The 26,644-nt window shown below is 38.7% G+C and overlaps 1 protein-coding gene and 1 long non-coding RNA gene across 3 annotated transcripts in view; both read left to right on the forward strand.

Annotated features, from left to right (window-relative positions):
* The first annotated feature begins 242 nt into the window (after positions 1-242).
* Positions 243-14,105, forward strand: LOC125367659. The gene is made up of 2 exons (XR_007214120.1): positions 243-274; positions 13,917-14,105. It is a non-coding gene; the product is annotated as an uncharacterized LOC125367659 (long non-coding RNA).
* A 2,705-nt stretch (positions 14,106-16,810) lies between these two features.
* Positions 16,811-26,644, forward strand: part of Nipbl (NIPBL cohesin loading factor) — a 164,758-nt gene continuing 154,924 nt past the window's right edge. For both annotated transcript variants that reach the window (XM_048368339.1, XM_048368340.1), the window contains exon 1: positions 16,811-17,273. The gene's annotated coding sequence lies outside the window, so the exon portion shown is untranslated. The remainder of the gene's footprint in view (positions 17,274-26,644) is intronic.

The following is a 26,644-nucleotide window of genomic DNA, read 5'->3' on the forward strand; positions in this document are numbered from 1 at the left end:
AAACCACCAGCACCTGGAAGGTGTGGGCATATGCAAGACAGAGAGAGAGAGAAAGGGGGGGGGGACAGGAGAGGAGAGGAGAGGAGCAGAGAGAAAGAGATAGAGAAGAGAGGCAGAGAGAAAGGAGAGAGAATGAGAAAGGACAGAGACAGACAGGGAAACAAGAGACAGAGAGACACACAGACACAGATACAGAGAGAGCAAGGAGTAAGAAAGAAAGAAGGAGAGAGAAGAGAGCACAAGGAGGGAGGGAAGCAGGGAAGGAGAGAAAAAGGTCTGGCTTGTAGAAAAGGAAAAAGGATTTATTTAAGTGTTAAAATATTGAGTTCAAAGAAAAAATATATAGTAGGTTTGATCATAGTAATGTGTATTACAGATGAATATTCTACTGTACTTTGTGGGATTGTAAATTGATAACATGCTTCTGGAAAGGCAGTTTGAAAATATGTACCAAATCTTTAAACAGATAAGTGTTTTTGAACCAGCAATTCCACTTCAAGAAATCCTATAATAAACATATCTCAAAGATGAATTACAAGGATATTCTCTGTAGCACTACTCATATGCATTTAAAAGTTTAGAAATAATTTACCCTTTAACAATGATTAAGTAACTTGCTGTTCAACTATATATCACCTAGTCACAGAAAGATGTTAACCTGTATTTCATGACAGATGGTATTATTTATTAAAAAGGAGTGTAAAGAACAGTATCATACAGTTATACAATACTGGAAAATGGGCAAAAGTTCAGCAGTGATTTATCTCTGGGCAATAGGATAGGTGACCTTTTTTTTTTTTCTCTGTTATGCCTTTGCATCTTGTTTCAATTTTTGAAGCAATGTTTATATACTACAATTCAAATAAAAAAATAATCGCTTTCGTTTTTTAAAGGCCACTTCATATATTATTTTCACAATCTTTATATTGAATGCTCAATGGGGGGGATATTCACTGAAATTCACTTAATTTATATCATCAATTATGTAAAAAGGTAAAAAATAGTGCTGGCTTGTTACAGTTCGAGTATATATATATTTTTTTATTAGCGCACACATTAGTTGTCCAAAGTCAGTTTCATTGTTACACAATACAAAGCATCCCGAACAATCCCAACCCTTTCCATCACTCTACCTTAGAGGTGGTAGTTATCTTCATGCTAAGAAAAAAATTTTAAAGTCTGTTTTTCTCACTATTGACATTGAAAAATATTAGGGCGGGCCAACTGCTTAAATAAGAAAATCGTATGCACTTTACTATAATTTCTGGCCCTTTCTCAGGCCAGTCCGCATACCTCCTCCCCGCCCCCCCTTCTCGCCGCCCCCCCCCCCCCCCCCGCGGCGCGCCGCGCCGCGCTGGGCAGGGCCCTCAGCTCCGCACAGCGCGGAGGTCGGGCCCCACCTCCAGCCACGGCCGCTCCGCCCCGCCCCGGCCGCACGGCGTCGGCCGCCAGTGGACTGTTCCATTTTCCCAGAGAGGTGGGGGGAGATTCCTTGGCATTTTAACTTATTTACCCTCCTATTCAGTCAAGGAACTTCACTGCGACCCATATGAGCAATAGAAAAAAAGCCAAGTAAGACAACGTGGACGACACTATAAGCAACTCTGAGGTGAAATGGTGAAGTTGAAATCTAATTCGCCTATCTTATAAGCCCTCCGTGGGAAGAATGGTTCAGTCCAAAACTTCCCGCTCAGGTGAGAGGCGGCGTCGGGGTCTCTCCCCTCCACGTCGAGACTTCGGTAATTCTCTAATAATATCGAGTTTCCGTCCGGGGGGGTCTCTCTCCAGCTGCCATATATATATATATATATATATATGTCATCTACAAGTCCCTCTCCCCGACACTGAAGTGGTCCCCGGTCCTCAGCGGGGCGGCTCCGGGCTGCGGGGGCGCCCCAGCCTCCTTCCCTCAGAAGCCGGGCTCCTGCCGGGCGCCGGCGGAAACACCGCGAATAAACTTTACATCCCCTACCTGGGGGAAACGCCTGGTCAAGGTAGTTTCGGTCATGAGGAGGGGGAAAAAAAACCAATCCCGAATTTACCTGGAGAACTCAGTGTTCGTATTAGTGTCGACGGGGATTATTTACGAAAGGTGTAATTAAGTTAAATACAACTGAATTTGAAAACTAACGTTTAGTGTTCAAAATAAAGGAAGCCTGGATGCGAAGGATTTCGCTCACTGTACTTGGAAACCAGGTCCCAAGGAAGTGTGTGGGTTTTTTTTTTTTCCTTTTCTTTTAACAAATCAAGAGGAATGTAGGGAAAATGAAATCTCAACAACACCCACTGTGTCTCTGAGTCTTTACATGTCTCATGACATTACATTTCACTGAAAATCCTAATGAAATTTCACTTCAAAAGTTCAGTTGCTCTGGAAGATTAAGGAGGTGAGCCCAGATGTCACTTTGTTCTTTTGGTTGGTCGTGGGGCTTGAACCCTGGGCCTGGGCCCTGTCCCTGAGCTCTTCAGCTCAAGGCTAGGGCTCCACCACTTGAACCACCGCACCACTTCCCAGATGTTAATTCTCCTTTTTTTTTTTTTGCTAGTCCTGGGGCTTGAACTCAGAGCCGGAGCCCTGTCCTTTGGCTTCTTTTTGCTCAAGGCTAGCACTCTGCCACTTGAGTGGTACTGCGGAATCAATTGAAGCCAGGGCTTCATGCATTCAAGGCAAGCACTCTACCACTAAGCCACATTCCCAGCCCCCCAGATGTTATTCTTAAATCCATGTTTTTATTTTTTTTCTTGCAGTACCATGCTGCCTCTGTTTAGCAGTTACTTAAATTACCTTTAATTTTCAATTAAACAGTTTAGCCAGAAAGATTAAGATGGCTACATTACTAGTTTCTTTTGGTTGTTTTCTTATTCTACTGAACATATTTTATCCTTTGCTTTTAACCAATGAAGATAGGACAAGTTTTTTGTTATGTTTTCTTTTTTCTTTTTGTCATTCATGGGACTTGAACTCAGGGTCTGGGCACTGTCCCTGAGCTCTTTTGCCCAAGGCTAGCTTTCTACCAGTTTGAGCCACAACTCATTTTATGGTGGTTAGTTGGAAATAAAAGTCTCATAGTCTTTCCTGCCCAAGCTGGCTTTGAACTGTGATCATCAGATCTCAACCTCCTGAGTAGCTAGAATTACTGGACTGAGCCACCAGCACCTGACATGAAAAAAAATTTTTTTTAATTGTTTCTTTGGGGCTGGGAATGTGGCTTAGTAGAGTGCTTGCCTAGCATGCGTGAAGTCCTGGGTTCCATTCCTCAGCACCACATAAAAAAAGCCAGAAGTGGCACTGTGGCTCAAGTGGTAGAGTGCTTACCTTGAGCAAAAAGAAGCCAGGGACAGTGCTCAGGCCCTGAGTTCAAGCCCCAGGATTTGCCCAAAAAAAAAGGTTTCTTTGCTGAGTGTTGGTGGCTCCTGCCTATAATTCTAGCTGCTCAAGAGGTAGAAATCTAAGGATTGAAGTTCAAAGCTAGCCCAGCAGAAAAGTGTGAGACTCTTATTTCCAACTGATCACCAAGATGCCAGAAGTGGAGTTGTGGTTCAACTGGTAGAATGCTAGCCTTGATCAAAAGTCAGAGACAGGGTTGGGAATGTGGCTTAGCCATAGAGTGCTTGCCTAGCATGCATGAAGCTCTGGGTTCGACTCCTCAGCACCACATAAACAGAAAAAGCCGCAAGTGGCACTGTGGCTCATGAGGTAGAGTGCTAGCCTTGAGCGAAAAGAAGCCAGGGATAGTGTTCAGGCCCTGAGTCCAAGCCCCGAGACTATCACATACAAATTTGTTTCTTTTATGTCAAATAGTCTTTTCAATATTAGTAATCTTTTTATTATAGCAATAGTAACTTCACAATACAATTGGAAATAAAGATATAAAAATGTCAATTCATGACTAATATAATGACTACTAATATTTTGGTATGCCTTTTTATTGGTGTTTATTAAATTGAAATAGTCAAGGGTTTTATTATGACATTTCCATGCTTGCATATAAGGTACTTTGATCATATTCACACTCTACTACTCTTAGTTCAAAAAACAAGTTCTTATTTACTCTATTACTCTTAGGAATAAAAAGTTTAGAAGAATATTATTTTCTAGGATATCTAAGAAGCAGTGACTAATGCTATAGTATTCATACTGTTTTGTGATAACTTGCATATACGTTGACATATAAAGAGTTAAGATTTTAACTCCATCTTCATGAAAATTATGATGACATCCTTCTTATTTGGGCCTTTACTGTTGTGACAGGCTAGTAATACTCACTAGTGAAATAGATATAATCTTATACTTAGTCACAGCATATTAATTTTATAGTAAGGAATATTTCTGGGCTAGGGATATGGCTTAGTGGTAGAGTGCTTGCCTTGCATGCATGAAGCCCTGGGTTCAATTCCTTAGCACCACATAAACAGAAAAGGCCAGAAGTGTCGCTGGGGCTCAAGTGGTGGAGTGTTAGCCTCGAGCAAAAAAGAAGCCAGTGACAGTGGAGTCCCAGGACTGGCAAAAAACAAAACAAAGCAAAACAAAAAACAAAAGAATATTTCTTTGTTTTTAATTTCAATAACATGGATAGTTTGAGAAAAAAAATGTGTAGCGATAACTGGTAATTTTTGAGTTTTCAAGGAAGAGGTTAAAGAGGAAAAACCTTAAAAATATTCTCAAGCTGTATTTAAAAATTAAAAATATTATTGCCAAATATTTATGTGAATCCTGTGGTAGAGATATATATATATATATATACATATATATATATAAAATTTTTTTTTTTTTTTTTTTTTTTTTTTGGCCAGTCCTGGGCCTTGGACTCAGGGCCTAAGCACTGTCCCTGGCTTCTTCCCGCTCAAGGCTAGCACTCTGCCACCTGAGCCACAGCGCCCCTTCTGGCTGTTTTCCATATATGTGGTGCTGGGGAATCGAACCCGAGAGCTTCGTGTGTAGGAGGCAAGCACTCTTGCCACTAGGTCATATTCCCAGCCCCCTGTGGTAGATATTTAAAAAAATATACACATTGAGTTATTTTGAGTAATTTGCTTAATAAAAGTCAGAATGCAAACTCCTGAAAAGCATTTATTTAGAGTAACTAGGTGCCAAGCAACGAGTATTTCCTCTTTGCAATTCTTTTTTGCCAGTCCTGGGGCTTCATATATAACGAGGTAAGCACTCTACCACTAAGCCATATTCCCAGCCTCCGCTTTTCAATTCTTCACCCTATCCATGTGGGCTAGCCATACTATTATTTCTACTTTGAGGTGAAAGAATTGGGATTTAGAAAGTTTAAGTGACTTGATATAAAATACTACATCCAGAGTTGTCTTTTTTCTTTTTCTGAGATGCTATGGATTTAGCCCAGGTCCTCTTGCAATATATACAGAGTTGTTGTTTTTTTTCTGATTTATTTATTGTTTTAGAGGTGATAGACAGCAGGGTTATGTTTACCTACTTCAAGTAATAAGTACATTTCTTTCACATTGTGTTATCTGTTCCCTCGTTCTCTACCATTCTCTCCCTCCCATCTCCACCCACGAGTGGCATAGTTCACTTTCATCAATGTCCAATGTACTCCACTGCTGTACTTTTTCACTCTCTTTCCTTTGATTCTGTGTCCTTCCCCCACCCCTCCCACAGATGTACATGTGAATACACTGTAAATACATACTTTCAAGTATGACTGATTAAGTGAAAAGACAAATTTTTTGGCTTCTCCTTTCAACACATCTGATACTGCCAGGTAGCTTAATCATTAGTAAAAGTGATGTTATTAATCTAGCAGTACAAGTATTGGGGAAGGCATCATATATAAAGAGGATCATCCTGTCCAATAATGTGTGTGGTGCTATTCCTAGATATCACAATCTTTAGCTTTTACTGTGTCTTTAATAGTACCGGAAGGGGTACTATTTTAGCTTCAACTTTTGTATTGAAATGTTGACTTAATTGAAAATGACTAAATTATATGATAAACTATTTTTTTCATATTTATATAATCATAATCTGATCATACATTTTATTTTTTAATTAAATTTTATTGACAAGGTTATGTACAGAGGGTACAGTTACATAATAAGGTAGTGAGTACATTTCTTGTCTTATTTGTTACACCCTCCCTCATTTTTCTTTCCTTTCCCTAGTTCAGATAAACATATATACAATATCCAGTGTACCAAAATCATATACAGTGACCACAGGGGGTACGCCAAAGTAAATTCACCTAGTACATTAAACGTAACAATAAAATCCTCCTGGATAAACTATTTTTAAATATCAGTGTGTATCTATAAGCAAGTAAAGTACAAATGACAGTATAATTTTGACATTATTCCTGATTCTCAATGGGGAGTTGTTAGAACCTTTATCAAAGGTGATTAAGATCAATTGTATTAGTAAGGCCAGCCTTGAGTGAAAAAAGTAATTGCATTGTTTTAAGCAGATAGTCTTGAAAAGTGTGTGTGTGTGGGGGGGGGGGTGGGTGTGAGAGAGAGTGAGAAAAGAGAAATAGAGGTCTATCCTTGTTTTATCTGCATACTTTTGTTGCTTAGTTGACATAGTTTCATTCATGATATAGCTCAAAGATAGAGTTGAACTTTCAATTTTTCTCCCTTCATTTCTTAAATGTTGGGATAACAGGCATTTGCCAACACATCTGGCTCAGTCTGTATTGGTTTCTTATGTCATGATAATGAACTAATTGGACTGCATTTTAATTCTGCTTATAATAGGTCAAAATTTGCTGAGATGTAACAAAAGAATTGTTACATTGGAGAAGACACTAAATATGTTTATCTATTTGTGTGTGCCAAGCCTGGGGCTTGTACTAGGGCAGGACCGGGGTGCTGTCCTTAGGCTTTTTTGCACAAAACTAATGCTCTACCGTTTGAGCCATAGTTCCATTTCCAGCTTTTGGACAGTTCAGCAGAGGTAAGAGTCTCGCACACGTGCCTGCCCAGGCTGGCTTTGAACTGTGCTTCTCACATCTTAGCCATCTGAGTAGCTAAGATTACAGGCTTGAGCCACTAGCATTCAAACAAATTAATGATTGATTGATTGATGCATGCATGCATACGTACATGAACACCAGTCCTGGGGCTTAAACTCAGGGCCTGAGCACTGTCCCTGGCTTCTTTCTGCTCAAGGCAAGCACTCTACCACTTGAGACACAGAACCACTTCTGGCTTTTTTTTTTTTATGTGGTGCTGAGGAATGGAACCCAGGGCTTCATGAATGCTAGGCAAGCACTCTATCTACAAGCCACATTCCCAACCCAAAGTTTTATTTTTGAGAGGCCAAATGGAGTTATTGGTGGTAAGAGGAGGTGGGGCTGATCGTTCACTGGATGAAACATGAAGCACAGAGTAATGAATAAGATGGAGAAATGGTGAATGCTTCAGCTAAATGACCTGGATTCACAATTTGGCCTATAGTCAGCTTTGCGTTTTTGCAAAAGAGCCTTTTTATTTGCAACCTTTCTGATTTTTACAAAATAGAATGAAAACATAATATTTTTTTCTTATTATTGAGTGATTTATAGTTATCCTAAAAAGCTTGGCAAGTACAGACTGGCAAAGAAGAAAAATAAACTATCATTACTAAGATAATTTTGTTTAATTTTTTTAGGGACACATTCTTTACTCAGATCTGACTTTGTTCACTGGAAATCATTTTCTTGATGTTTTTTTCTAACGTCATCCTCCTTTTCTTTGGATTAAGACAAGGTATGAGTTATTTTCCTTTCTTTAGTCTTTTTTTATTGTTACAAAGTTGTGCACTATTAAATAAAAACTAGATAAATACACTATATTTTGAAATTTTGGCTACAATAACAAACTTTTTACTAGGCTTTGGTATGGGCTTATTGTTAGGATGCTTGCCAGTAAGAAACTGGTTCATGATAAAGCTATTGCCACTTTATTAGTGTAATTTTCAAAGGAATTTTTTCCATAATGGAAACATTAACGTGTGTGTGTGTGTGTGTGTGTGTGTGTGTGTGTGTGTGTCAGTCCCGGGGCTTGAACTCTAGGCCTGTGCACTGTCTCTGAGCTTTTGAGTTCAAGGCTAGTACTCTACCATGTGAGCCATAGCTTTACTTCCAGACTTTTGGACCTTCCATCCTGGGCTGGCTTTGAACCATAATCCTCAGACCTCAGACTCCTAAGTAGCTAGGATTATAGGCATGAACCACTGACACCCAGCTCACACATTAACAAAATTTAAAATATAGTTTAAAAAATCAGGTTGTTGTTACAGTTCTACTAGCCCATATTAATTACAACATGTATAAGAAATGAAGCACATAAAGTAGGAATTACCTGTTGATTTGGGTGGGGTTTTTTTTTTTGGCTTTAAAATTCTTCTACGACTAATATGAGATCAGTTTTATTTCGAATATCATTGCCATGACTAAACTGACCTTTGAGAGGTTTAGTTTACCTCTGGTACTCACTACTCCATGAATACCACTTAATTGGAGCCAGTAGTTGCATTATGAATTTGTATGACTTATATTCCAATAAAATCTTTCAATAAAACTTACAAACTTGGGGGCTGTGAATATGGCCTAGTGGTAAAGTGCTTGTCTCGTATACATGAAGCCCTGAGTTCGATTCCTCAGCACCACATATATAGAAAAAGCTGGAAGTGGCGCTGGGTCTCAAGTGGCAGAGTGCTAGCTTTGAGCAAAAAGAAGCCAGGGACAGTGTTCAGGTCCTGAGTTCAAACCCCAGTACTGGCCAAAAACAAAAACTAAAACAAAAACAAAACAACCCAACCTTAAAAACTTGGTCTAATTCATAATGAAGATGTGGTTCCTTACTATGGAAAGTGTTGAAGAATTTTTTTTTTTTTTTTTTTTGGCCAGTCCTGGGGCTTGGACTCGGCCTGAGCACTGTCCCTGGCTTCTTCTTGCTCAAGGCTAGCACTCTGCCACTTGAGCCACAGCGCCACTTCTGGCCATTTTCTGTATATGTGGTGCTGGGGAATCGAACCCAGGGCCTCATGTATACGAGGCAAGCACTCTTGCCACTAGGCCATATCTCCAGCCCCTGTTCAAGAATATTTTGAGTAAACACATGAACAAATGTAGATATAGCCAAAACTTGCCCAAATCTGTTATTGTTTCAGTGTTAACATATAAATGTTTAGTCTTTAATTTTTTTGAGTTAACTCAGCTCTATCTGAAATAATAAAGATAATATTTATTCATTCAGTATGCACTCATTTTACCAAACATTTTGAGGCTCCTAAGAGGCTGACAATAATACAGTTATCAGTTAGTTACTATCGTCCTCCAAATACTGTGACAAAACAGGTTGTGTTTATAAGGGAGAGTAGAAATGATTCCATTTTCTGTACTTAGTGAAAAATCACCTCATTATACTACTTCATTATAATAACTTCCTACTAAAATTTATCCCATTTTTATATTAAATATGTATAAATTTAAAAGTCCAACCTACTTGTATAAGTAACTATATATGACAATATATAATCATATACATATATAAACATACATATATACACATATACGTATATATATATACACATATGTATATATATTTGTCATGGGCCTGGGTACTGTCCCAGACCTTTTGTACTCAATGCTAGCACTGTACTGCTTGAGCCACAGCTCCACTTCCTGCCTTTTGTTAATTAATTCAAGGTAAGAGTCTCATGTACTTTTCTGTCTGGGCTGGCTTCTAGGCTGCCTTGGAACTGAAAACTCAGCCTCTTGAGTAACTAGGATTACAAGTGTGAGTCACTGGTAGCTGGCCCAAACTTTAGTTTTAAAATATGCTTTAGGATCCAATATCCACTTTAAACAAATGCAGAATTCCTAAGAAAGGTTTACTGTTATAGCTGAATAGCAATTCCTCACACCTGTAAGTTGTTTACTGTTTTTCCATGTTAGATTATAATACTTGTCTACTTTCACATATTTGAATTTCCTCTGCTTAATGGTTGATAAACTTTCTGCTTGTTCTGATCCACATTTCACCACCTAAGGTAGGAAAAAAATCAGTATTCTAATGTTTACATGTTTTACTTGCTCGTTTTCAGCATCTGGTTTTAAAATAATTCTTTTCATGTCCAATATTCTTCCCTCGGGTCTCTCTAGTTTGATATAAGTGTATTGTTTGTAATTTGCTTCCTACAAGATAACTTTGACAATTAAAATTGTTATTCTATCCACATTTGATATCTGGTAGGTAACCTTCCCCTGTTTTTTGATATACTAAAAGAAAAAAGAGAACAGCTGTTACAACAGTTAATTTCAAAACAGGAAGTCATGTGGTCTCTCCCAGCTCTCTCTCAAGACAGATTTAGCCCCCCCTGGTGGCTAACATTATAATTTTTTTTTTTTTTTTTTTTTTTTTTTTTAGTGTAATAGAGTAATTTATTACACTGATGAAAAATTTGGGGGTGAATAAGCCTTGGTTCAATAATTAGCAGTTACGTTCTCTGGTTAATTTCGTATTCAGCTAAAGTTTCATTTAAATTAGGACCCTTAGTGTCAGGTACAACACCAAAGTATATCATAGTTATGATTCTTTTTAATTTCTTGACTACTGTGAAAAGCAAATATTTTAGTGCCTTTTAAAACAGTTCCAAGATTACAATATTGAAATCTACACATAGCAAATAAGTAGTGAAATAGAAATGAAAAGCTTAAGTTGTAATGAAATGTTTATAAATTTTATTCAGATATTTTAGTATAGTATAATCCTTATCCATTGTCTTGGACAGAGTTTTTTTTCTCCACTCATACAATACAGTATAATTTCTCTGATTCTGTACAAAATTCTCTTAAAGCCTCCCTTTAAATTTTACATATTTTAAGTGCATTTATTTAAATATATAGAACTAGTTTGAAATCAAATGACAGTCAACTATATTCTTATGCTTTGGGAGAAAAACCTTTTTCATAGTTTTTAAATAAAAAACATTTTGGAAGAGAAGATTTAGAAAATTATTTTTAAGGTATAACTTGTTATTATTCTGTAAAATATGGCAATGTGCTTTGCTCTCTTAGGACTAATAACAAGCATTTGCTTGTGAAGTTGAAAGGAAGATGGGGATAGGCAGAAACAAAGATCTTTTGCCTCACGTTTATTATTATGCTGTTATCAGATATATTAGGTTAGAAAAATGTGCTAAATAGATCATTAATAACCAGATGTAAATACAATCAATGTAGATCCACTAGAAAAAGATTTCCTCCTCCATATTTCACATTTTTGCCACCAATTTATTTTATTTCTGACACCTCACCTTAAGAGTACCTTCCAGAAACTAGTATCAGATCTCAAAAGTATTTTCATGTTTCCTCTACAATTCACTATTTCATAGGCATCAGAAATTTCTAATTCCTTTTTTTCCCCATTTGCTAAAAAGGAAATAAAGGAAAAACTGGAGTTAAAAAATAAAAACCCACGCTTTTATTTTTGCTGTACCCACACCATACAGACTTACAAAATGCATGTCTGTTTTAAAACATTTATTTTTACCTTCTGAAATGCAGTCATACTTTGTCCTTTACTGTATTTTAAATGCTAGTCCACAGCACACTAAATTATTTAATAATTCATAATGATATATGACCAAGAAAGAGCCATAAACAGTAGTCTAAAGCAGATACTTTGACTACAATAAAATCTATGTAAAAGAGCAGGTGTAATGAGCATCACAAACCTCCCTTCATATTTACTGTAGCTATTTTAAGTTTTTAATAAAAACTGTATCCTGGAGCTGGGAATATGGCCTAGTGGTAGAGTGCTTGCCTCGCATACATGAAGCCCTGTGTTGTTGATTCCTCAGCACCACATAAACAGAAAAAGCCAGAAGTGACACTATGGCTCAAGTGGTAGAGTGCTAGCCTTGAGCAAAAGGAAGCCAGGGACAGTGCTCAGGACCTGAGTCCAAGCCTCAGGACTGGCAAAAAACAAACAAACAAAGAAATTATATCCTGGCTTCATAGGTAAAGTAATTTTAAATTGATTGATATTTCTCTAGATTAGGTCAGCACTGAAATACATATATACTTTAACTCTCTGGTTCACATCCAGCATGTATGTGTAGGTTTCAAAATTCAGCTTTCATGCAGATTTATTACCTTAAACTTTACACTGAAATCATATATCAGTAATGCATTTCCTTGATGTCCTATTCTATGCACTGCTCAGTGACATATATAGTATAACCTGTGATTGGTAACTTTGATTTAAAGATATAAGGAAGGCATATGAACACAAAAACATGAAGCATAGTTAGGTCAGAGGATTATAAACAGATTTCATGGAATAAAGTATATAACTTTAAAGAAAGTTTTTAATTATGGGAGAAAAGGCCTATAGAAAGGACAAAATACATTCAAAGACAGAAAAGGCCAAGATGAATGAACTGTAGTGAAGGAAAAATTTTTAACTTTTTATAATTTCATTTTTACTTTTGCCAGTCCTGGGTCTAGGACTCAGGGCCTGAGGGCTGTCCCTGGCTTCTTTATGCTCAAGGCTAGCTAGCACTGCCACTTGAGTCACAGCGCCACTTTTGGCCTAGTCTATATATGTGTGGTGCTGAGGAATTGAACCTAGGGCTTCATGTATACGAGGCAAGCACTCTTGCCACTAGGCCATATTCCCAGCCGCTTTTTATAATTTTAGTTAGCAAAAATGCAGATAATACATACATTGAATTTAACTTTCATAAATGTCATCACAAATTTGATTAAGAAACTTTAAAACTTTGTAACAAGAACATATATTCAGAATGTTGTCTGATAATTTAGTAGTCTGTCCCTCAAAATCGCCATCCTTAATCAGTTCTTAATTCAAGTATTTTCTCATTTCTAAAAGCCATTCCGTTTCCTTAAATATGAAATAACTTTGAGTCTTAAGTAACCTATGAGATGGAGCCTGTGATCCTACCTACTCAGGAAGGCGAAATCTGATGATTGCGTTCAAAGCCATCTCTAATAGAGCTGTGGCTCAAGGGGTCGAGTGCTATGCTTTAAGAAAATGCAGCTCAGGGCCAGCACCCAGTCCAAGTTCAAGCCCCAGGACAAGCATAATAAAAGTATCTGATGAAATATACATACAGTATTTGTCTTTTATACTTTTTCTATCTTTAAAAAAAAACTGTTCCTATTAGAGATATTTTTTTGAAGGGGGGTGCTTGTCTTTATGCTCTTGCTTGACTTTTTCTGCTCAAGGTTAGTGCTATACCATTGAGTCTCAAGGATTTTGCCCTGGCTATCTCTGGATTGCAATCTTCAGATCTCAGCCTCTTGAGTAGTTAGTTGGGCTTACACATTTGAGCCATTAGCACCTAGCTAGTGATAATTTTATAACTAACAAAGGATAATAGGCAGGCATAAAAATAGCAAGACGATTACTTTTTAAAATTTTATCCCAATGATTTTATGGTAAAATTTATGTATTTATTTTGAAGATAAAAATTCTTAATAAATTTATAATTTGTCACTTATACCAATTTTTGGCAATATAATTCATAGATAGCTAATACTTAAAACCCAGTTTAGAATGTTTTATTAAGTCTTCCCCAATTCATTCACTAATCAAAAATGCAAATGGGAATATCCATGAGTATTCTCAGCAAATAAAACTAAGTCAGGCAACTTATTCCTTAAAGCGAAGACAGGCAATATTGGTTCAGATTATATATTTTTGGACTACTGTTCATCTAAATTTGACAAGTTAAAGTATAAATCAATTAATTTTAGATGTAAATGCTCCAAAAATGTAAGAACAAAACCAATAGTGTCGGGGAAGACAATTATTAAAAAGAAGAAAGAGGGAAAGAAAGAAAGAAAAAGAGGAAGGAAGGAAGGAAAGAGAACAAAAGAAAGAAAAGGAAGGAAGAAAGAAGGAAAGAGAGAGAAAGACAGAGAGAGAGAGAGAGAGAGATAATGCCACTATTAGTGTAAATGATTCTACGTAAGACCTTGGTTTGGAGCCAACAGGGTACTGGTGCGTTGCCTGCAATCCTTACTCAGGCTGGCTGAAGCAAGAGGATCAAGAGTACAACTTGGGATATATAGGGTGTTTCAGGCAGGCTACACTATACAGTGCTATCTTGTCTCAAAAATCTAAATTTAGGAAAGCAAATTATTAATTGATTTACTGGGGAAATAATGATTAGGCATTCCAACAATTTAACTCTATAACCTAAAAAAATTGGTGTAAGCCATATAAAGACAGTGACCTTGTCTACTTTCATTCATTATTTTATATGAGGTGCCTACCATAAAGCTAATTTGCATTCACTATGTCTCTAATATATATTTGAGAGAAACTAAAACAATTTAGATACGTTATTGTAACATTAAGATTTTCTTCCATGGTGTATCTGCTGCAGTTATCTAGACATGCAAAATTACAATCTGACCAGTAGCATTTCAGAAAGTATACAGAGACTGTCTTGTCCAAAAATTCAGCAAATAAAATACAGAAAATTTTGTAAAAGCATAGGCAAAACTCCATGCTTAGTTGTTTTAATTTAAAGGTCTATTTTTGTAGCCACTAGGAAATACAATTTCTCACATTTGTTTTTAAAATGATGAAGTTGATTTATTGGTATATCAAGGTAAGTGTAAATAGACAGCAAACTAAATGGTGAATTAAAATATCCACACTAAGTCTGACCTCAGCATTCACTAAACCTTTTCTACAAAAATAAATCTCTCTGGCTTTTGTTTTGCTTGACAGCATAATTAAGTAGCCTAACCATATGTGGTCCTGCAAATAAGGCCTTGCTAGTAGTCTCAGAAATATGCACCTTTTGAATCACATGCTTGGCACACATTTTGTGCCCAAAACTTACTGAATGAACTTTTACTGTAATGCTGGATTTGGGCCAAGCCAACCAAATTCTCAGACTTTAGTTCAGTCAAAATAGCGTGTAGAGGGTAGTTTTGCGACACAGGAAAGCACAGTGAATTAGCTCACTATGGTTATGATCTGATGATACAACAACCCATTGGTCCCTAGCATGCCCACTTAAAGAAACCTCAAAGCAAATAATTATCACGAGTTTGTTGAATTTTTAGTGTGGCTGCTGTTGCTGGGCTTTTTTAATGTCTAGAAGTGATCTTTTTGCAGAACTTAATATACTTGCACATTGCTCCTACATACTTTTCCAGTTTAAAAGTTCTCTGTAGCATACAAGTAAGAGAACTTTATATAGGAGCATATTTACAGTCAGGAGTTCAGGAATGAGAGGAGGCGGTATCAGGAGCATCAACTGCATAGCATTATTCTGGGGTAGGACAGAACACCACTGAGGAAAAGTCAAACCTCTTATCCCCCTGGAGCTTACGTTCTGCTGGAGAACGAGAGGACAAAATATGCAAGAAAGGCTCCTGATGTCGCAAGGGAACTTGCAGCTTCCGTGGTGGCCAGGGTAGCACCGAGGTGACATTTGAGAAAAACTCTGAAGCTGAGAAAGCGAGCTCTAGGATACTGTGGGGAAAGAACCTCGCCGAGGGACTAACAGGTACAGGTCTACAAGCAAGGCTGCTAAGGCAGGTGCCTCCCTCCCTGGGGCGCGGAGGCCACTCCAGGCCGAGGTCAAGGCAAAGGGTGACACGCTCTTAGACCCTCAGTGATTTGGCCTGCAGGCAAGTCCTCCCACACGGTTAGTACATACGTGCAGACACACAAATACACAAAACAATGAATGCTGCCACCGACCGAACTCGTCAAATAATACATTTCGTCCCGTTTGAAAGACTCTTACCTACTGCACTTTTAACCAGAAGAGCCGCCCCCTTTTAGTGCAAACAAAGGCTAACAGAACTGCGTGCGGATGATGAAGTGACTCCTTTTTATACAATAAGACAACGGCACGGCAGTATAACTCAAAACCACACTTTGTACTCCAGCCTCGTCCAAGGCCTCAGCATCTCAAACAGCCAAGAGGAAAGCGACGTCCGGAGCGCTCGGGCCTCGGGGCCGAAGGGAGGCCCGCGGCGGGCCGTCGGTCCCCGGGGCTCGGCTCCACCCCCACCGAGGCCGGAGCTCCGAGGCCGGCTCGGCCGCCCGCCAGCTGCTCGCTCTCACAGCGTCGCCTACCGGCCTTCTCCCGACTGTTCGGGAGCAATCAAAACCATCGCCAACGAAAAGCAAGTGCAGCAGCGACCACAGATTTCCCGAAAAAAGTGCATCACAAAACAGACACGATTCCAACTCGATCCGGCCGGGAGTCTTCACGTCCAACGACTGTGTTCTTAACTTCACGGGAAGAACCGAGTCGGGGTCAAGTCAGGCCTCTCCAAAGGAGCAGTGTACATCCATCCACCCGGCCGCAGGGACACCACTGGGGGTGGGGGGTGGGGTGGGGAGCACCGTCGCCTTCGGATCGCGGGCGTCCTCCGAGCGGCTCGCAGGCGCCCAGCCCGGTCTCCATCCACCGCAGTCCCGGGCCCGTGGGGCCGTCCGGGGCCTGAGCGTCCGCACGCCCGCGGTCCACCACCAGAACTCGGGCCTCCAGGAAAATAAAGCCCTGGTAGAAGCCGGCGCCCTAGCGCCGCAGCACAGACGCCGCCTCGCAGGATCCACAGGGGCAGGCAGCATCCACAGTCGCCCGGAGCAGAAGCGCGCGGGAGCCGAGCCGCCGTCGCCGAGCTGCCGCCGCCGCCGCCGCCACCGCCGCCGCCGCCACCGGGCTGCCGGCCGCACCCCGGCCCTCAGGAGCGCGGCGGGCACGGAGCAGCGCGGCGAGACGGGAGAGGCGAGCCGGAGTGACGGCGGCGGCGGCGGCGGTGGCGGAAGTGGAGTGGGGAAGAGGGGGTGGTTGTTAGTGTTTGGCGCCGGCGGAGGGAGTCATTCCTGCAGCTGCACTTCCGGTCGGCATTTTGTTCTGAGAGGGAGAGACGGAACGAGAGAGAGAGACACACAGGGTTCCTTCCCCCCCCCGCCCTCCCCCCTCCCTCCGTCGGTACCGACTCACCCGACACCACCAAGCCGCAGGGAGGGCCGCCCCCGCCGGCAGGAGGATTGGTTCCCGGGCCTGTGGCGATGCCCCCCCGGTAGCGCAGGCCCCGGGCCGGGTGTTTGTGAGTGTTTCTATGTGGGAGAAGGAGGAGGAGGAGGAAGAAGCAGCAGCGATTTGTCTTCTCGGCTGGTCTCCCCCCGGCTCTACATGTTCCCCGCACTGAGGAGACGGAAGAGGAGCCGTAGCCACCCCCCCTCCCGGCCCGGATTATAGTCTCTCGCCACCGCGGCCTCGGCCTCCCCGTGGATCCAGACGCCGATTCGCCCAGGTAAATTCCTGCTCTTTATTTCGGCGGCGGCGGCGGCAGTGGCGGCGGCGCCAGGTCCTCAGCGTCTCTCCTCCTCGCTCCCCTCCCCGCCGCTTCCTCCGCGGCCCCGGGTCTCTTCCACGGGCGAGTCGAGAGTTCGCTCCTCTCCGGTGGCAGCCACCCCGGGTGGTTGGTGGTTTTGTAGCCTCTCCCGGCCGGCTCCCGTGGCGGGGACTGGGCTCCTGCCGGGCGGCCGGGGAGGCGTAGGCCCGACGGAGAGTGCAGGCCGCGGGCCAGCGGAATCTACTTGAGCTCGGGGATTAGGAGAGCTCCGGGCTGAGCGGAGCGACTGCTGGTCGGTGACAGGCCTCGCCCGGGAGTGGAGCCGTAGCTAGTGAGGAGGCGGAAACAATACAACTAACAGCGAATGTGCCCCGATCGTCCCCATATTTACAACTTTCCCGGTCCGGGAGTGGGGAACGTCCCAGTGAAACAAACAACCCCCCTTCTTCCCCCTGTGACCCCATGAAGGGAGGAAGTAGTTTCAGTTAGTGAGACAAATGTAAATACTCAGGCACGGAGACAGTGGTAATTCTTTCTCTTTGCAAAACTTGTTTGGACGTTGCAAAGTTAATAAAGACTCGTTGAGGAAAGGGAAAAAAAGGAATTAAGTGGTTCACATGTATATTAAATATAGAGAACCATAATATAGTAGACACTGCACTCCCCCTCCCCTCCAAGAGCTTTTATTTTGTTTGACAGTGTATTGCACATGGGCTTTTTATTCAGAGATAAGTATGAAGTACTTGACAGGTTTTCTCTGCCGCTTTATAGTTGTATGCGTTATGTAAGGACAATTTAAAACGACTGTACGTAAAACTCTCAGGTACTTCCTGACCTAAACCTGTACGAGGTTACAAAGAGTTTTAAATGTTAAAGGCGTTGTGCCGAAATAAGAATAAAATCAGATTTCTTTAAAAGAATAAAAAATTAAATTATACCTAAAATCATTGGCATGTAAAAAAAAATGTAGAAGGTGCCATCCTTTCATGTCAGGGCAGATCTTCTTGAGGTCCCAGGATTGTCATTGGCTGTTTGTGCCATGATGTTTGACTGTGTAATGAGAGAGGTGTCATTTTAATAGGTCAAATGTATCTGTAAATGCTGGAGAAAAATATCAGTTCTATCTTAACAAGTTCTAGTTCACAAGTAAGTTAAGTGTTTAGAGTTTGTTTGTAGAGGCTTGGGCATTGTAAATTGGTGTAAGAGGGCAGTGGGAGAAATACCAATTTAAAAGTCATCATAGAAACTTCATAGAAAAATGAACGTACCTGAGTTTTTGATACTTCGTTTCATACTCGATGTAGGAAAACTTATCGTTAAGATGAAGCAACACTGCTCAATAAAGTCCCTTGTTTTACTTGTGGGTGTCAACATTGGTCCAAATTTTTGGTGTCTTATTATTGTTACTGTAAAATAAGTTTTTGTGAAATAATTTTTTGAGTTTCGCATCCTTCTTACAGTAAATTGTTCCACATTTGCAGGAAACATACGGGTACATGTTAAAAAGAGTGAAGTTAATATAGCTGTCACGTACTAGGCATGTTTTTAATGCTATAAATCCGTGTAGTAGTCAGTAGCGTGTCCGTGATTTGTATTGGTCAGGGAGCAGTTTGAATTTTAAAAAGCCTGAAGCTCCTGCTGAGCCCCAATCCCGGCCTCCCTCCCTCCCACTAATCTCCTATTCCTGTCTTTGTGCTGCCTGCTCCTGTTATACACTGTTTGCTACGGGGCCTCAGGCCTTGGACGGGTGGGGGTTACTTGCCGGGAGGGTGGGGGGAGGCGGGGGTACAGGGTGCACGCATGCCAGGGAGGGGATGTTGAAATGAACAAATCTGAAGAAAGCCTGGAGTTAGGTTTGGGTGGGATGGATAGAGTGGGATAGGGGCTTCATTATAAATATTTGAAGGCCTTTATATGTTCCTCTGATTGTCTTGACAACTTTTATTTGACTTAAAATACTGAGATGCAAGTCAAGGAATGAAATACTAAGGCTAATGGAAAGAAGAGTTCTGACTTAGTTTTCATCAACAACTGACTTGAGTTTTATAGTTAAAGGGAGCCTTATGCAGATATTTGAATCAGTGTGAGACATATCAATTTTATGATTTTTTTCTTGAGTCTTTGGAATTATATTACAGTTCTTCACCTTAGTTTTCCAATCCTACATATGTAATAATCTTTAAGTAATAGAGGTGTGGCTATCTTTCATTAAGATAGCATGACCATTACTTGAAAGTACTTGAAGATTTTTGTTGTTGTTTGGCTCAGACCAATGAAATGGGTCCTTTTTAAAGAAGAAAATTCTGATAACAGTTGGAAAAGACAATTTGTGTTTTACTAAGGAATACAGGAAATCTGTTTTACCTCTTATATAGACTGAGATATTCACTAGTGACTTATTTTACATCCCTCTCTTTAAAAAAATTCAGTATAAAGAGGCAACCATTAAGCAGTCCAGTAGTTTTGTAGTTCTAGTTACATTATTTGGAGACATATTCTTAGTATACACTGAAAGGTGTTTATTGGTTTATTGGTTGTTGTTTTTTAAGTCTGAAGAGTTAATAACTTGAAAACAGTTTTAAAATAATGGAAATCTAGTAAATCCAAATATAATATGAATACTTAATTATTTTTAGTGTTTTAAGATGTGTTTATAGGATGCTTCCTTTTTTAAAACTGTTGAACTGTTCACTAAAGTTATCTGAGTATTTTTGAACCTATGCTAGGAGTCATTTTATTACTGTTCACCTTTAAGAAGAAAAAGATGATATCTGAAGAAAGATTGTTGGATGTTGTCTTTAGGAATGAAAAGTGAAAGTTTGTACTATGGTAGTAAAACCAAACAATTTTGGTTCAGTGTATTGATTATTATTAAATTTCAAAAATATGATGTGCAAACCTGTACTAACTCATAAGTGAAATTTTCTTCACTTGATAGGAGACTATCAAAGTCAAATGTGTAGTTTCTAGGGCTTTCTAAAGTGATTTCACATTTAAAATTTGGTACCAGTCTATCTTCAGACTTTCATGGAAACATCTGAACCATCTGTGTTAGATTTTGACATAGACTATTGTGGTATTTTTACTTTCTCAAAATAAGATGCCCAATTAATAATACAAGAGTAAGTAAAAACTTTGAGTTTCACATAACTTTATTTAGTTTTGTTCTTACTAGGTAATTTATAAGTAATTCAAAAATTTTAAAGTATTTCACTTTCATATTAAGTAATAGGAAGTCTGGGATAAATAAAATTCATATTAGAGAAATGTGGCTTTGATTCTGTTGATCACATTTAGCATAAAACAAATAGTAAATTACTGGTAGTTAATGGTAGGTAGTCTTACAGACATTTAAGATTGCTTTAAAATTATTTTTAGGCAGTTTTTCCCTATTTCTAGCAATTGTCACAGTTATCATAATTCTTTGTATTTAAATTACTTACTTTGACCTGAGTCTGTTTACAAATATTCTCATATTCCTATGAGAGAAGTAGTCAGCATAATTTCCAATCTTTATGGAAAACTTGAAAGAGGCCTTAGGATGATTATAGATGCATATAGCAAGTCAGTTAAAGGGATTCCTTGATACTTTCTAGAGATGATACATGTTTCTTGATTGTATTTTTATGGCATGAAAATAGTACATTACATTACAAATCCCAGTTTTGTGTATATATGTTTGGTATTTGACTGATTTTATTTTCCTCTGTCCCTATTAAGGAATGCAAATGATTTGTAGTAAATGTTATGTAATGTAAAATTCTTTTATTTCTAAAAATTAATAGAGTGGACTTTAGTTACTATTTGAGTTTAAAGTAATTTTACAAAATCTCTTTACGGTCCTCATTACAATTTTAAAGGGAATTTTATGTGTCTAGAATATTTTTCCCTAGTAAGTAAAGTAGTTAAAGTAATTTTAGATATTTTTCTTGCATGTGATTTTTGTTTTGGTACAAATCTGGAGTTATTTTTGATGAATTTTGTCACATTGCATTTTGTTTTAAGGCATATTCCTTTTTATTCCCATAGTAGTATTATTAAGAGATATAGTTTCATGATATAGCATTGCCCGCTAAGATTTTGCCTTAAGAGATTTTAAAGGCTTATTTGCCAGAATTTGTGTTATGTTCCTCAGAATGTTATCTTAGCCAGCTAGTAAAGTACAAACAGTTAATAACCACAAATTACAGGTGAAGAAACTGAAGCTAAAATGTATTAGGAAATTGTTCATGGCTTTATAATTAGTAAATGCTTAATCTGGTTTATATTTGTTCTGAAGAACTCAAAGCTCTACATTTTTAGTTTTAGTAATTTTTCCCCCCAAGTATTTGAACTCAATTTGAGTTTGAACTCAGGACCTCTTATTTGCTAGGCAGGTGCTTTACTACTTGAGCCATTCCCTCATTTGTTTTAGTAAATCTTAATCTTTTGTTATTCAGCTGATTCAACATTTAGAAGTCATGTAGTCAAATCATGTACTCAAGGCAAAATAAAGTTCATATTCAGCTATATAGTGTATATATGGTATTTTTAAATTCAGCAAATCTTAACTATTTTTTAATTGTATTAAGCAGTCTGAGATTTTTTTTTTGTTCCACATTTTCTGTATTGATTGAAATTGTAAAAACATTATTTTGAAGGAAGAGAAAATTCAGTTTTGGATTATTCATAGCAATGTATCTGAGCACTTGTAGTATTGTAAATGAATCTATAATATGACCAGATTTTTAAATTTCAGTACTTATGTGGCCAAAGAGTGTTGATCTTTTCAAAGACATCAACTTACTCTAGTTATATACTTACTGCATAACTATTGCTGTTACATAACAACCTTATGGGAAATCCTTTGTGAAAAGGATTTATTCTTTATGATGAATCTTTATTTTTAGAGGTTTGAATTTGAGTTAAGTATAGTTTAAAAAAAAACTTAAAATTTAGTAAGATTTTTTTGGATCAGACACTGTGTTTAGTTTGTTACATTTGTAGCATGTAATACTACTGAGTGGTTTCCATATTCCAGAAAAACTCTACCAGGACTTTTATATTTTCTCAAGTTTTTGAGAGAGAGAGAGAGAGAGACACACACACACACACACACACACACACACACACACACACACTGTGTGTGTGTCCCCGCCCTGGGGCTTGAACTTAAAACCCCCCCGGGACTGTCTCTAAGCTTTTTTGCTCAAGGCTAGTCCTCTCTACCATAGAGCCACAACACCACTTCCAGCTTTTTGGTGGTTAATTGGAGATTAAAGTCTCAGACTTTCATGCCTGGGCTGGCTTTGAACCACTATTCTTATACTCAGCCTCCTGAGTAGCTAAAATTACAGTCATGAACCTCTGGTGTCCAGCTTGACAGTGGCTCTATAGTTAAACTGACTTACTGAATGATTAAGTCTCTAGCTCCAGTTTCATACCTAAGTAGAGAAAGTACTCTAGAGCCCGTGACTTACCCTGCAGCCTTAACCACTATACTGTGTATCATGACTTGAACCTCCAAGTTATCCAATGAAGTTTCAGTGTTTTTGTTTTACAGACATGGAAATAGAAACTTGTTCAGGGTGGCAAATCTGACGAGAGTTAGAGGTAGAAGTCTTAACGCAAATATGACTAATTCTACAATATCTCTGTTCTTTCTGTTCTACCATACTGTTTCGTGAAGGAAAGGGGGCGGTGGACAGTCTTAACTCTGTAGCCCAGGCTGACCTCTAATTTGTTACTCTCCTGCCTTAAGGAGACCTTAAGCCACCCAAGTGCTAGGATTACAGGCATGTACCACCATGTCCAACAGTACAACTTTTGGTGAAAAGAGTGCTTGGTAATGAAGTAATCTGACTTTGTCTGGTATGGTTTATAGTGATGTACAAAGGAAATTTGTGTGGTGCTAGGAATGTAATCTAGTGCCTTATTCATTCATGCTAAGCACATACTTAAAACTGAGCTATATTTATAATCCTCTCAAAATAGAGGGATTCTACAAAGTTTGGTGTGTTATGGATACTTCTTTGATTGTAGTCTCTCTGTGTGCATGCACACGCGTGCCCACATATACGATGTGTGGTTATGTCCATCCTAGGTCTTGTACTCAGGGACTGGGCACCGTCCCTGAGCTTTTTTGCTGAAGGCTAGTGCCCTACCACTTGAGTCACAGCTCTACTTCCAGCTTTTGGTGGTTAATTAGAGATGAGAGTCTTAATAGACGTTCCTGCCTGGGCTGGCTCTGAACCACTATCTTCATATCTCGGTCTCCCGAATAGGATTACAGGTGTGAGCTACCAGTACCTGCAGATTGTAGACTTAAAACAAAATACTTTATTACTTTTACATCAGTTAGGTTTGTATATGTACAGATGCATTTAAATAGGATTTTGATTTTTTTTTTGGCCAGTCCTGGGGCTTGGACTCAGGGCCTGAACCTGAACACTGTCCCTGGCTTCTTTTTGCTCAAGGCCAGTACTCTGCCACTTGAGCCACAGCACCACTTCTGGCCATTTTCCGTATATGTGGTGCTGGGGAATCGAACCCAGGGCCTCATGTATATGAGGCAGGCACTCTTGCCACTAGGCCATATCCCCAGCCCAGGATTTTGATTTTTAAATATACAAATTGTAGAAAGTAGTAGATACATATGTACCTATGTAATGGACAGCTTTAGAAATTTTGCAAAGCTATTTTACTTTTATGACTGTGTGATTCATGAATTACTATTACTAAAAATGTTAAGTGTTAAAAAGTTCCCAATACTAAACTAAAACAATTTATATAGGTAAATTGCTTTGTCATTTTACATATGTGAAATACGTTTAGCAGATAAATTCCTTTAAAAGTTTTGCTTTGTATATAGTTGCACTTCGTCAAAAAAGAAATACTTTTTTTTGCATAAACATGAAGTTAGCAAGCTGTATTGGATTTTTTTTGTTATAGTTACTGTATTTAGATCACTTGTCTTCTCAAAGAATTGTACATTCTGGTATAGATGAAATGCATTTGTTTCTATAAGACATTATTTTAAAAAACTATTCTCTATAAGATACTGTAAACCTAGCAATGTTTAAGATAGAAAAATCATAAATCATACTATGGTTTACTTTTAAAATGGGAATTTTTGTGATTGTTTTTTAAAATTTTATTTATTAAGTGATTGTTACTTTTGATATTTCGTTTGTTATTTGCAAAACAAAACACTGAAATTAATTGTATCAAGGAAATACATCACTAACTTTTATCAACACGAAGACTTGGCAACTCTTTCAGTATTTAAAAACTGCTTTTAGGGGCTGGGGATATAGCCTAGTGGCAACAGTGCCTGCCTCGGATACACGAGGCCCTAGGTTCGATTCCCCAGCACCACATATGCAGAAAAACGGCCAGAAGCGGCGCTGTGGCTCAAGTGGTAGAGTGCTAGCCTTGAGCGGGAAGAAGCCAGGGACAGTGCTCAGGCCCTGAGTCCAAGGCCCAGGACTGGCCAAAAAAAAAAACTGCTTTTAGTTGTCTTTTATCTAATAGGATTGTGGGTTGCCAATTTCAGTTAAATTAATCATCTGAATGTAGGCCATATGAAGTTTTATTTCTTGGAATGGCCAAGTTGAAATTTCGTATGGGTTTAAATTAGACATAGCTCCTCATTATTAGTATTTTTAATAAATTGATACTGATCAATATAATGTTCAAGATGTTCAATTGAAACATCTTTGTACAACTATGTAAAGATAAGAAAAATAAATTTAAAATAAAAAGATTGATGCAGGGTTTTGCTTATGTCTTAGAAGATTCCTACATTGAAAGTTAGAGCTGTATATGGGTGGCTCAGGCCTGTAATCCTAGCTGTGGATTTTGTTCACATCTAGCCTGGGTAGGAAAGTCTATGAAATTGTGTCCAATTAACCAGCAAAAATCCAGAATGGAGCCATGGCTCAAATGGTAGAGCAACCAAGCTGCGAGTTCAGCCTTAAGACATTCACCAAAATTTTTTTAAAAACCTAAATTTCATTTAACAGTATTATTGAAAAATAAAGGAACAGCCTTAGATACTTCTCTCTCCAGATCCAGTTTTCTACCAATGAATTTCCAATAGTCACCAAAATATTAGAAATTCAAAGGTCAAATAAAAAGATCTGAATTAAACTTTTACTACTCCCACCCCTGGTTACTAAAGCAGAAAAAGAGAGAGGGGTGGGAGGGAGGGAGAAACTGTTCTTGCAAATATAAGAAGTAAATAATGTTCTACATCAACTAAGTTACTTAAACTTGAAACAATATGTATGATCCTTGATCTGTTTTCTTTAACTGCATCTCTTCACCTGAGTTGATCATTCAGTCCAGACATTGTAATACTTTCCCAAATATCACTTGGATCTATTCCTTTTCTAGCTCTTCTTTTATTCTGAGAGTGACCTGGACACACAGTTTATTCGATTAAATAACTTTTAGCATTTTAAAAGTAATTATCAAAAATAAGTATCCTTTAAATACTTTTTGCTTATATACTTGGGTTCTGGTATTTAAAATTCAGATATAATTTTCAGTAAGATTTATACGATTGTCTAAATGGATCTGTCTTCTCTACACATTTTCATTTTATCTGTAAGACTTCTGATTTACTGTCCAGTATATAAACTAGAGCAGTTTGAACAAGGTATCTTTCTTGCAGGTAGGTATCTGCTCATTTTCATACTTTTTAAGTGTTCAGCAGTAGGATAGAGAAGAAAATGACAATATAGGAAGGTAACAAAAGAAGGGCTTTGAAAGACTTACCTATATTCTGAAAGTAAGTTCATTGGAAAAACATTTTCACTTTTATTGGAGGCAGTAGAAAACTAAAAGGCCATAAATATGATACCATTCATTTGGTAGGCATGAAAACATTTTTAATGGCGACTCAGGTATGTTGTGATTATATTATGTGTTTATAATGTGGGGATTATAGCTCATAGTTTTCTATAACCTTATAAATAAGAAGCTTTATACACCCCAATTTGAATAAGTACTTTGGTTTAAGTACTTTGGAGTCAGTCTCTCTGAGAGATGGTCTCATGGTATCAGGCTGACCTAGAACTAGAAATCCTTCTCCTTAGCTACACAAGTGCTGGTATTACAGGTGTATACTACTACATCCATCTGTGAGTTCTTCTTTTATGAAGGATATCTTAAAATGTAATACTAACTGGAAAAATCAAGCATTTTCTGTATTATATTTAAAGTTAGTAACTAAAGTAATATATATTCTAAAGCAGTTTTTATAAAGGCTGAAAGGAGAGCCAGTCTGGGTTATTGGATTCTGGTAGTTTACAAATAGTAAGCACTCAAAAAACAAATATTTGAAT

The sequence above is a fragment of the Perognathus longimembris genome, chromosome 19 (genome assembly GCF_023159225.1).
Source record: "Perognathus longimembris pacificus isolate PPM17 chromosome 19, ASM2315922v1, whole genome shotgun sequence".
In the NCBI taxonomy this organism is placed as follows: Eukaryota; Metazoa; Chordata; class Mammalia; order Rodentia; family Heteromyidae; genus Perognathus; species Perognathus longimembris.